Source organism: Rana temporaria, chromosome 4 (assembly GCF_905171775.1).
Source record: "Rana temporaria chromosome 4, aRanTem1.1, whole genome shotgun sequence".
NCBI lineage: Eukaryota > Metazoa > Chordata > Amphibia > Anura > Ranidae > Rana > Rana temporaria.
In genome coordinates, this window is record NC_053492.1 from 236,921,647 (window position 1) to 236,934,396 (window position 12,750).

At 43.5% G+C, this 12,750-nt stretch overlaps 1 protein-coding gene and 1 long non-coding RNA gene across 3 annotated transcripts in view; both read right to left on the minus strand.

Moving 5' to 3' along the window:
* UBE3D (ubiquitin protein ligase E3D) overlaps window positions 1-12,750 on the minus strand; it is a 297,731-nt gene that overhangs the window by 204,821 nt on the left and 80,160 nt on the right. The window lies entirely within an intron of this gene.
* Window positions 11,382-12,431, minus strand: LOC120937074. The gene is made up of 2 exons (XR_005748671.1): window positions 11,677-12,431; window positions 11,382-11,593 (listed from the first exon to the last, which is right to left on the minus strand). It is a non-coding gene; the product is annotated as an uncharacterized LOC120937074 (long non-coding RNA).

Genomic DNA, 12,750 nt, shown 5'->3' on the forward strand with positions numbered 1-12,750 from the left:
CTATTCTGGACCCGATTTTTTTTTATGTTACACTTATGTGACTATACATAATTCAAAGTGTTGTACATTAACAACTTTAGTTGTTTCAAGGTAAAAGCCTAGTTACTTATCTTGTTTAAAGCGGTTGTATAGGTTTTCTTTTAACTTTTTCCTACAGGTAAGCCTATAAGAAGGCTTACCTGTAGGTAAAAAAAAATACCTTTACGGTTTAGGAGATATTCCCCTCGCAACTAGCCGCTGAATGCAGCGGCGCATGCGCACCGGGGATTTTCGGCTTAAGGCCCGGTGGCCGCCGGACCTTGCCGGAAAGAAGTCTCCCGGTCACATGCGCGGGAGTGACATCGCGACTCGAGCTGCGATACATGCCGAGTGGAAATGTCATCTCCCTCGGCGTGGATCGGCAGCGGTACCGACACCTTGTTCCAAGGTAAGTATTTCATAATGAGCTTATTATGCTTTTTCCTTTACAGGTGCCAAAAAAATAAAATAATTTAGCCTATACAAACACTTTAAAGCGGAGGATCACCCAAATAACATTTTTCTCAAATCAACTTCTTTAGGAAACGCTGTGACTCGGACGCGCCTACGCAATACGGGGGGCGGGGCCTTATCTGCCGGGGGGAACTTTTGCTGAAAAGACATCATCTGGCCGACCTCCCAGATGACATGCCTCCTCAGCTTGGAAACGCCTACTCCAGCGGGGAGAAGTACCCAGAAGCCGGAATGAAAAGATAGATTATAAGGTATGTACAGCGTAAAAAAAAAAAAAAAGAAGTCTAAAGAAGTTGTTCTGAGAAAAATTTTATTTGAGTGAACCTTCGCTTTAAGGAGTATGCAGGGCAGCTGTGTCTGCCACAATTAAATCTGTCGGTACTGTGCAAGCAGATTTTAGTGGCTATAAAGAATACAGAGAACAGTCACTGCTCAAAAAAAAAAAAAAAGCGTGGGGGTCCCCCAAATTCAATTACTAGGCCCTTCAGGTCTGGTATGGATATTAAAAGGGAACCCCGCCTTCAAATAAAAAAAAATGATGTGGGGGTTCCCCCCAAATATCGATACCAGGCCCTTCAGGTCTGGTATGGATTTTAAGGGGAACTCCACCCCAAATTAAAAAAAAAAAATGGTGTGGAGTTGCCCCAAAAATCCACACCAGACCCCTTATCCGAGCACGCAACCTGGCCGGCCGCAAGAAAGGGGGGGACGAGAGAGCGCCTGAACCGTACCAGGTCACATGCCCTCAACATGGGGAGGATGCTTTGGGGTCCCCCCAAAGCACCATGTCCCCATGTTGGTGGGGACAAGGGCCTCATCCCCACAACCCTTGCCAGGTGGTTGTGGGGGTCTGCGGGCAGGGGGCTTATCAGAATCTGGAAGACCCCTTTAACAAAGGGGACTCCCAGATCTCGCCCCCCCCCTGTGTGAAATGGTAATGGGGTACATTGTACCACTACCATTTCAACCCCAAAAAAAAGTCAAAAAAAGTCAAAAACACAATAGCCGGTTTTTGACAATTCCTTTTTTAATGTCTTCTTTCCGCGCTTCTTCTCCCATCTTCTTCTTTTCTGCATTTGGGTTTCTTCCTCCATCTTGTTCTTCCTCTGCTTCTTCCTTCAGTCTTCTCGTCCGCATCTTGCACCAGCTTCTTCTTCTCTGCTTGATTCCCCGGACGACCTGCTTACAATTGAAGTTCCCGCCGCTATTTTCCTGCGGCCGGCCAGGTTGGGTGCTCGCATAAGGGGTCTGGTGTGGATTTTTGGGGAAACTCCACACCATTTTTTTTTATTTGGGGTGGAGTTTCCCTTAAAATCCATACCAGACATGAAGGGCCTGGTATGGATATTTAGGGTGAACCCCACGTCATTTTTATTTTAAATTTGACGGGGTTCCCCTTAATATCCATACTAGACCTGAAGGGCCTGGTAATTGAATTTGGGGGGACCTCCACGCTTTTTTTTTAAGCAATGACTGTTCTCTGTATTGCCGGGACCCGACAATTCATTATGGCCGCGAGTGATTTTAAAATTACTTTTTTTCCTTCAGAGTGTCATTTTGTGCAGGGACAGTTCTAACCACGGGAAACTAAGTTACAGGCATACTATACACCCACCCCCCCCCCACCAGGTACGAAATTAAAAGGAATATTTCACTTTTATTGTTTCACTTTAAGCATTATTAAATTCACTGCTCCCGAAAAAACGGCCGTTTAAAAAAAAAAGAAAAACAATTGCATTGATACATGTCCCCTGGGGCAGGACTCAGGTCCCCAAACACTTTTTATGACAAAAACTTGCATATTAACCTTTAAAATTAACACTTTTGATTTCTCCCATACACTTCTAAAGGGAGCTTGGCGGCTTCTACCGTTTACATATTTATTATTGCATTGCGCCCACTGCTGTGCCGGTTCACACGCTCAATTAATGATTTATTCGGCGCACCAATTGAGCCATGAACCAGCGCAGCGCATTGTCTATAGTAAATCAGCCCCTGTGTGTCCTAAAAAAGGGTTAAAGGTGTAGAGGCTGAGCTTCTTCCATTGTATGTAGCCACGATACCTCCTACTGAGAAACATCAAAAAAGGTAAGAAATATTTATTTTTTTAGCTTTTTTTTCTTAGGTATGCTGTGTGAATGGGAACACAAACATACAGTGGGGTTTTCTCAAATTTGACTACAAAAGTGGAAATATGCTTGAACCAGCCCTGAAGGATTTACCCCCTTAATGACCAGACAATTTTTGTGATTTGGCACCGCGTCTCTCTAACGGACATGCATGGTCGTGCGACACTGTACCCAAACAAAATTGAAGTAATTTTTTCCCACAAATAGAGCTTTCTTTTGGTGGTATTTGATCACCTCTGCAGTTTTTATTTTTTGAGCAAGTTTTTTTTTTTACGTTATGCTAATATAAATATCCCCAAAAAAAATGATTCATCAGTTTAAGCCAATATGTATTCTTTTACTTATTTTTGGTAAAAAAACAACCAAAAAACAATAAGCGTATATTGATTGGTTTGCACAAAAGTTAAAGTGTCTACAAAATAGGGGATAGATTTATGGCATTTTTATTATGATTTTTTTTTCCCTAGTAATGCCCACGGTCAGCAATTTTTAGCAGGACTGCGACACTGCAGGGGACAGATCGGCTACTTTTTTGGGACCACTGACATTTAGCCCTGGTTCACATTGGTACTATTTGCCGGCAATGGCAGTCGTAATCTGTGCGATGTCGCATCTGTGGAGCTGCACCGTTTTCAGAAAGTCGTTTCTGTACTACTTTTTGCAATTTCGGGCTGCGATTTACATTGACATCTGTGCATAAACCTACATAGATGTCTCTGAAATCACAGCTGAAATCGGGACCGACAAGCGGAAGTAAAATGGTGCGAGTTCAGCTGAACTTGCATGACTTCATTCCCGCAGCCCCGTGTAAACCTGGGCTTATACAGTGATAAGTGCTAAAGGGAGACACTGATTACGGTATAAATGACACTGGCAGGAAGGGGGTACACACTAGGGCAGGCCTGTGCAAACTTGGCCCTCCAGCTGTTTTGAAACTACAAGTCCCATGAGACATTGCAAGACCCTGACAATCACAGGCATGACTCCAAGAGGCAGAGGCATGATGGGATTTGCAGTTTCAGCACAGCTGGAGGGCCGAGATTGCCCACCCCTGCACTAGGGGGTGATCAAAGGTATAAGGCTGCATTCACACCTAAGCGTAGGCGATTTGCAGCATTTTTTTACCGCGATTTGCCGCGACAAGTTGCGGCGGTTTTTACCGCGATTTGCAGCGACAAAACGCAGCGTTTTTTTTTACCGCGGTTTTGTACAGGTCATTGGTACCAATGGAAAACGCCCAAGCCGCCCGATTCACGCGTCAAAAAAGGGTCCAGGACTTGTTTGAAATTCAGGCGTTCGTTCTGCGTTTTGCGTTGGAGATGTGAACCATCTCCATAGAGAATAATGTTATTTTTCCCCTCTAGCGTCTTTGAGCGTCGCGCTTCAGGCGACAAAACGTTCAGGTGTGAATGCAGCCTTAGTGTTCCCTAGGAAGGTGTTTCTAATTGTGGGGGGAATGGACTGACGGAGTTGAGAAAGATCGCTGTTCCTATTTACTAGAAACAGACGATTGGCCGGCAGACATCGCAGCCACATGCAACGGCTCCGGCAACGCAGGCGTGCGTCCGTGATAGCCTTTAAAGGGACCGCCGTACCAATTTGCGCAGCCGAGCCATTTTGCCGCAGTATAACTGCGGCGGCTGGTCAGTAAGCAGTAAAAGGAGTTGTAAAGTCTCGTGGTTTTTCACCTTAATGCGTTCTATGCATTAAGGTAAAAAACCTTCTGTGCTGCAGGTGCCACCCAGAGCCCTCTTTTTTCTTACCTAAACCCGATACGAGCCAAGCAGCACCAGACGCTGTCTCGGGTCCTCATGAATGCAGCTCTCTGTGGTGACACTCAAAGAGGAGGAGCCAAGAGTGCCACCGGGGCACACCAGAAAAGGATCGGGGCTGCTCTGTGCAAAACCCTTACAAAGATCAGGTAAGTATAGGCATGTTTGTTATTTAAAAAAACAAACCTTTACAATTCACCTTGAGGGCCAGTTCTCACCATAGAAATGCAGTCCGGAAGCGTTCCAGATGTTTTTCTGCAAGCGCGTTTTTGACACAATTGTTGGTGCATTTTTGATGCAGTCCAGAGCATATTTCTTCCTATTTTTTCTAAACCTTATATAAGGGCGTGTGTTTCAGTGTGTTTTTGATGCATTTTACAGCATTCTACTTCTGGATCTGCATGCCCTCCTGTAAACTATGCCATTGAAAACCATATAAACTACTTTCCATGCGTTTTTGATGGCGAAAAATATTGCAATGGACTGCATGTGGTGTGAACTGGCCCCAAGACTGTCCACAAATTCTTAGAACCAGCCAAAATGCCTTCTCCTTAAAAACAAAATTAAAAAAGTCTTAGTTTCTAAGTATGCTGTGTGAATAGAAACACATAACCAACATAGTGAAAATACTTTGAAAGCAATACCATGTGAGTCCCTGGGGTCACAGAGCCTTCTTTTTGCTTCAGAGAGGTCCCCGTTTTTATACCTTTTATCGGCCAACCATAATGTATTGTATATCCTATTGGCAGGGTTTTACCGTGGTAGGAGATTTGCATAAATGAATTTTTATGTTGTGGGGTTTAAAAAAAAAGAAAGAAAATGGCGAAAAAAGTTAGAAAAAAAAAATGTCTTATCATGTTTCCCAATGTAATATGTAGGTAATTTGTGCATCCCAAGATATTATGCCCAAATTATAACCGTCAAAACCTGACGATTAAACTGATATGGAAGTGTGATTTTTTTTATGTAAAAGCATAGAATGTTCAAGCTCATAGTAAATGAATACGATTAACTTAAGACAAGTGTTATCCCCTTTCAGTGCTACACTGTGGCACACGCAAAATAAATAAAAAAATGTTAGCATAACATTAAGCAAAAGCCAGGTCAGGTTATTGACGTTACTAATTAGGAGGATGGTGACTTCTCCACAGGTTTGCGATTGCTATAAATCCAAATGACATTGCGCTAGATGTCTGAGCATATGATGCTCTTGCAGTAAACACAAATGTCATCCAGGTTACCTTAAATCATGATCGGTAATTGATGCTTAATCTTGGGAGGAAATGATATTTAATAGATAGTATGTTACACTTTTATTCTTCATGTGGGTCTTAATTTGGTCATTGAAGACCCGATCTACACTCCTTATCAGCTGTGCAGCAACAGATCACTTGTAATAGAGATATACCACTGCCTGCCAGCCAGCAATAGGTCACTATAGCAGTGATCTACTGCTGCAAGGAAAAGCCAGACAGAGCAGAAACAGCAAAAGCATTGTGTTTTGTATATGTTCTCTGGGTAGTAAAAGCATTGTTTTCAGTATATGTCCTCTGGGTGGTAAAAGCATGGTGTTTAGTATCTGTCCTCTGGGTGGTAAAAGTGTGGCGTTTAGTATCTGTCCTCTGGGTGGTAAAAGCGTGGTGGTTAGTATCTGTCCTCTGGGTGGTAAAAGCATGGTGGTTAGTATATGTCCTCTGGGTGGTAAAAGCATGGTGGTTAGTATCTGTCCTCTGGGTGGTAAAAGAATGGTGGTTAGTATCTGTCCTCTGGGTGGTAAAAGCATGGTGGTTAGTATATGTCCTCTGGGTGGTAAAAGCATGGTGGTTAGTATATGTCCTCTGGGTGGTAAAAGCGTGGTGGTTAGCATCTGTCCTCTGGGTGGTAAAAGCGTGGTGGTTAGTATCTGTCCTCTGGGTGGTAAAAGCATGGTGGTTAGTATATGTCCTCTGGGTGGTAAAAGCATGGTGGTTAGTATCTGTCCTCTGGGTGGTAAAAGCATGGTGGTTAGTATCTGTCCTCTGGGTGGTAAAAGCATGGTGGTTAGTATCTGTCCTCTGGGTGGTAAAAGCATGGTGGTTAGTATCTGTCCTCTGGGTGGTAAAAGCGTGGTGGTTAGTATATGTCCTCTGGGTGGTAAAAGCATGGTGGTTAGTATATGTCCTCTGGGTGGTAAAAGCATGGTGGTTAGTAAATGTCCTCTGGGTGGTAAAAGCATGGTGGTTAGTATCTGTCCCCTGGGTGGTAAAAGCATGGTGGTTAGTAGGGGTGCAACGGATCGTCATTGATCCGTGATCCGCACGGATCAACCTATTCGGATCGGTACACATGTGATCCGTATGATCCGTACATTGCGAGCTCCCTCAGCCTCCTCTCACTGCAGTACACTGACTGACAAGAAAGGAGGAGGCGCTAGCACTCGGCCAATCAGGATGCAGAACAGAAGCGACGACCCAGAGTTGCCCTGCCTCCAAACCAATCATCGGGCGCGTTACAAGCAGGCAGCGTGTGTTAGTGTTTTGGCCGGTGATCTGCCGGGCTTGTTCCAGCTATGGTATTAGTTCCACTAAACAGCTGATGATCAGCTGTTGCGTTCGGCTATTGCTACTGCGCATGCCCGGAGTCTGCGCAGTCGGTTGTGGAACAAGCTCGACGATGGTCATCTTCTCCTCCTCCCTCCCTGAGGCCTCCCCCGCCCGGGTGCTCGCTGACTGGTGCCCTGGATGGGCCGCTCTATTGTCAGTCAGTGAGCTCCTCCTGCTCTGTCAGCCCCATAGAGCCGCACACAGCCCCCCCTCTACGATCCGTTTCAAACCCGACGTGCTGCACCGGCCAGATTGCGATCCAGGATGTAATAAATATACAGTGAAGCATACAGTGAATAAATATACAGTGAAGCATACAGTGAAGCATACAGTGAATAAATATACAGTGAAGCATACAGTGAATAAATATACGTCCTCCCCTGCTGACTTTTGGTACGCTCCACAAGCCGGGTTTCCTGTCTCAGCAGCTAGCTGCCGATTCCGTGTTCCACAGCTGACGATCAGCTGTTTTGTTCGGCTATTTCCGTAGCCTGTTACTGCGCATGCCCGGAGACTGCGCAGTCGGTTGTGGAACTTCCCCCATAGGGGAACATTCAGGACAAGTCACCGGAGCCATGTGTGAAGGGAGAAGGAGCGCTGCGGAGCCCGGGGGGGAGGAGGAGGGGGAGGCCGAGTGTTTGTTATTGTATTCCTGGACGGGGGGACGGGGGAGGATGCTATTCGGCATCACCAGCACTGGACGAGGACGAGAGCAGAACACATACGGTAGTTAATACATTGCGAGTATATGACACATTCCTCCCCTCCACACTGTGTCCCCTGTCATCACACACACACACACACACTATGGGGACACCATCATACCCCACAATAATCACTGACAGGTGAAGCCCTGCTGTGTGTGTCCGATCATATATTTTTTTATAGTTATTTTCAACACAAAACTGAGCTTATGTGCATAAATACAGTGTTTAAAAAACCAACAGACTGTTTAGTTTTAAAAGCAGCAGCAAACCTTACATGCTTAATAATGTGACAGAACACCTCTGATTTCACATTTAGTTAAATGTGAAATCAGAGGTGTTCTGTCACATTAGCAAGCATGTGAGGTCAGCAGGTTTGCTGCTGCTTTTAAAATGTAACATGTAAACAGTCCGTCGGATTTCCAAACACTGTATTTAAGCATATAAACTCCATTTTGTGTTGAAAATAACTATGAAATATAAAACTCTGGTGGGTGTAACAAGATTTTTTTATTTTTTTTGCTGATCCGAAAATGATCCGATCCGTGACTCCTGATCCGAGGATCGATCCGATCCGTGAGTTTTTTGATCCGTTGCACCCCTAGTGGTTAGTATATGTCCTCTGGGTGGTAAAAGAATGGTTAGTATCTGTCCCCTGGGTGGTAAAAGCATGGTGGTTAGTATATGTTCTGCGGATGGTGAAAGCCATTGATCTGTTACCAGCACATCTATGGAGAATGGTTTAGTGAGAATGCAAGCCCATGGGGTTGATGGTTTGCTTATGAGCTTTGCTTTATTTACTCTGTCTATCAGAAGTCATGTGATAGCCGGTGCCAAAGCAATTGAGCACTTGCCCCAATGTTATAAGATATTAACGGTTGTAAGATTCATACTATTGCCACATTGACCTAAATACGTTGAAGGAGGTGGACAGCAAAAAGCAGCATTGCAGGACGGAGAAGACGAAATTAATATGTATGGATGGACAGCACGCCACTACCATGAAACAAATATATGAACTGTCGCACAACACTTGTTTGTTGCACAAAAATGATAAATAAGTGTGTGTTTAAAAAAATGTGTATTTTTCTATGTGCAGGCAATCTTCGTTAATCCTCTCCAGGTTTCGTAGAACAGCATTAAAATAATACAATTCTGTACCCAACGAGGAACTGCAGTTTGCTCACAGAATTTGTAATAAAATCATCTTTGCCATTCTGAAGCTTCCCTCCAACCACTTTGCATATTATTTTATATATACTGTGATTATATACTTGCCAAATATGCTGCAGAAATCTCCCTCCACTGAGTCTGGCTGTATCCATTTTAACTGTGGGCAGCTGAAGCTGCTGCATGTTAATTTCCTGGATTTACACACACACCTCCAGCTCTCATTGGCCCTCTTAGGACTCATCCCCTCTACCTTCCTGGCAAACTCTCACAAGAGCGAGCTGTACATGATGTCATAAGCCTAGGCGAATGACCAGACAAGAAACAGGAAGTAGGCTGTGCAAGGTATTTACTGGCAGAAAAAAAATAATGTTTTACTATCCAAAGCTAAAACAACAAGGGCAGAAGATTATATAGATGGAAAGATGAAAAAATGACTGCAGGTTCTCTTTAAGAAAAATACATATGTAAACAAGGAGAACCCTTTCATCAGTAAGCATGAACAACTAGAATCATTTAGGACTGCATATGCCTAATTGTGTCTGGTGCAAAGGGAATTGTGGCTTGAACGTGGTATCATTCAGCAACAACAAAACGCCTAAACTAACAATTTGTAATTTTTGTGAAAATAAAACAAATGAAGCCATAAGGAGAGACAAGATTAATTGCACACCAGGGACCCTTTTGCTAATATCTTCATGACATCCACTCTCTCCAACGCATCCTCACCAATACTGCCTGATTCTGTGCATTTCATGGCTAAGTAACCTGCCAATTACAGTTCAGTGGTCTATCGCTTGCAGTTGAAGGTACTAGAGATGTTGCCAATTTGAGCTTCTCATCCACACAAAAGTGGGCGTCTCATACACACAGAAAGACAAAAAACATTGTGAGACAGGTAGATAATGTGCACTTTGCTGACTGACACAACTTCACCCTCATGCCAGCTCTTCCCCTCTGCACTCTAGATAAAGAGAATGTCAAATCCTCCATGTAGCTGCCATGCTGTATCCTGTACATAGGAGATGAGGCACTCTGCATTCATTCTCTGATTGGGTGCGGTGAGGAGGCAGAGCAGTGACGTCCCGGCTGATCTTCTGTGTTCAGAATGCAACAGGGCAGCCACTCATTGCAGGATTCGCAAGGAGTTTGCACAAGTAGCGCGGTCTACTTCAATGATTTGCAGCTTCCAGGAACACTGAACCAAGCTGGACCAATGTAACCATACATAAAAAAATATCCATACTTGGAGTTCATCTTTAATGCTAATTCTTTTCCTACAGAATAAACTTGAAAAAGCTATACAGTGGGGACAATTATTATTTGAAACCCCTGCAGATGTTGCAAGTTTGCCCACTTACAAAGACAAAAAAGGTCTATAATTTTTAATCATAGGTATATCCTAAATGATAGAGACAGAATATCAACCAAAACCCTCCCCTCCCCCAAAAAAAACAAAAAACAATAATAACACAATACAAATAATATAAAGCGAGTTGAAGTTCAGTGAGTAAAATAAGTATTTGATCCCCTACCAACCAACAATAATTCTGTCTCTCACAGACTGACTACAGTATGTGCTCGTGTGGTACACCAGGGTTTGACAAATTTGCTTGGAATCTAGGAGCCAGCTAAAAAAGTTAGGAGCCAGAAAATGCGCCCCGTCCCGCCAAGCTTGCGCACAGAAGCGAACGCATAGGTGAGCAGCGCCTGCATATGTAAACAGTATTCAAACCACACATGTGAGGCATCGCCGCGATTGGTAGAGCGAGAGCAATAATTCTAGCCCTAGACCTCCTCTGTAACTCAAAACATGCAACCTGTAGATTTTTTTAAACGTCACCTATGGAGATTTTAAAGGGTAAAAGTTTGTCGCCATTCCACGAGCGGACGCAATTTTGAAGCGCGACATGTTGGATATCAATTTACTCGGCGTAACATTATCTTTCACAATATGAAAAAAAAAATTGGGCTAACTTTACTGTTGTCTTATTTTTTAATTAAAAAAAAAGTTTATTTTCCCCCGAAAAAGTGCGCTTATAAGACCGCTGTGCAAATACGGTGTGACAGAAAGTATTGCAACGACCGCCATTTTATTCTCTAGGGTGTTAGAATAAAAAATATATATAATGTTTGGGGGTTCTAATTAGAGGGAAGGAGATGGCACATTAGAACTGCTGTTTTACTTGTAATGCCAACGGCCACCACAAGATGGTGCCAGATCACAGAAAGAAGCTTAGGCCTGCAAAGCCGCAGGCCCACCCCGATCGCGAGGTGGGGGCACACGGAGACACAGGTAATTGAGGCCGCGGCTTTGCGGCCTTCTGCAGGCCCAAGCTTCCTTCTGTGAAGGCTGCAAAGCCGCGGCCTCAATTACAGGCGGGCGCCAGGTCACAATTTCTTGTCGCAATTGCGACCGGATTTTGTCGAGCCCGGTGGTACACAGATTAGTCCTGTCAATTTAATAAGTGTAGAAAAAGAAATTTACCCCACGGGGCTTTGGACAGCAAAGGTATAAAAGTGTAACAAATGTAATATAATAAAGCATGGTTTATTTTATGGTTGTCAATAACATACATTTTAAATGCAATAACAAATTGAAAGAAAACCCTTTACGGATCTGGTGATACAATACATATTCCACAATATTGGACAAATGTATACAACATTGCTTTATGCTGTGTGATGTGCGTTCCCCGACGCGTTTCGACCTCTAAGTGGTCTCTTCAGGGGGATGGTTGATTCTACAAAAATATACATAACATAAATTTGCGATCAAAAAAGTATAAATATAAATCACATAAATTGATCCAAGAATAAGGTTTACCGTTAACGAATGAAGTGGGTTTTGTAATAACCAGAGATGTGCAGAGCCGTTAGAAAATCCGAAGGGAGCGCCACCCACAACCCCATGGGGGAGAGAGGGAAACCAAAACAGACCCCAGGGGGGTTGCAAGGAGCCGCACAGTGGACGCCCTCCGAGGATCAGGGGAGCCGGTGCCTGCAGAGTGCCCCCAATGGGTTAGCCCTGTGTAATTGAAGAGAATTAGAAATATTAAATCATAGCATATTGTGCTAAAGTGTAGGATTATCTGTGGGTAAGGCATGTGTATAAAAAAGAGAGGGACTGGCAGCAGGTTTGTAATTTTATCTGAAAAAAACAAAAAAAAGCAAAAAAAATATTTTTTCCTTTTTTCTTCTTTATTGAATTAGATCTACTCATTGATGACCCGAAGGGGTAATTGGTCAATAAATAATGGTCACGAATTGATGTGTATATTAAGGTACTTAATATAAAAATAGTATAAGAGTGCTCCAATGGCAGACAAAAGTGATTAAGAGACTTTATTAGTCTGGTAAAAGGTGCGTGTACAAGGGTGGGGATGTGTGAGACACATTACAATGTGTATGTTACGTGGACCATCAAAGAATATGTGGATACATATGGTGATAGTAAAAATGTTGGAAATATATGAAAAAAATAAATAAATAAAATAAATAAATAAACAAGAAAACAAAAAGAAGGGGGGAGTGAAAGTTGAAAAATCAACATAGGAGTGTAATAATAAAAGGGTGCTGTTACCTGATAGGCTGATAGGGGATTAAATGGATAGGAGTAGGTAAAGTGTGGGCTTGTAGAGCTTGTTGTTGAGTATTCAGATCTAGGCTGCAGACAGTGCAGGGAAGACCCAGGCTTCCAATGTTGGAGGAGATGAAAGGAATGAACTGCTGTCCATGCTCAGCTGCCTGGAATCAAGACTTGACTCATAGGCAGACTGTCTTTTATATGCCAGTGGGCGTGGCCATGAATGGGGGCTTAACACTGCTGTCCATGCTCAGCTGCCTGGAATCAAGACTTGACTCATAGGCAGACTATCTTTTTTATGCCAGTGGGCGTGGC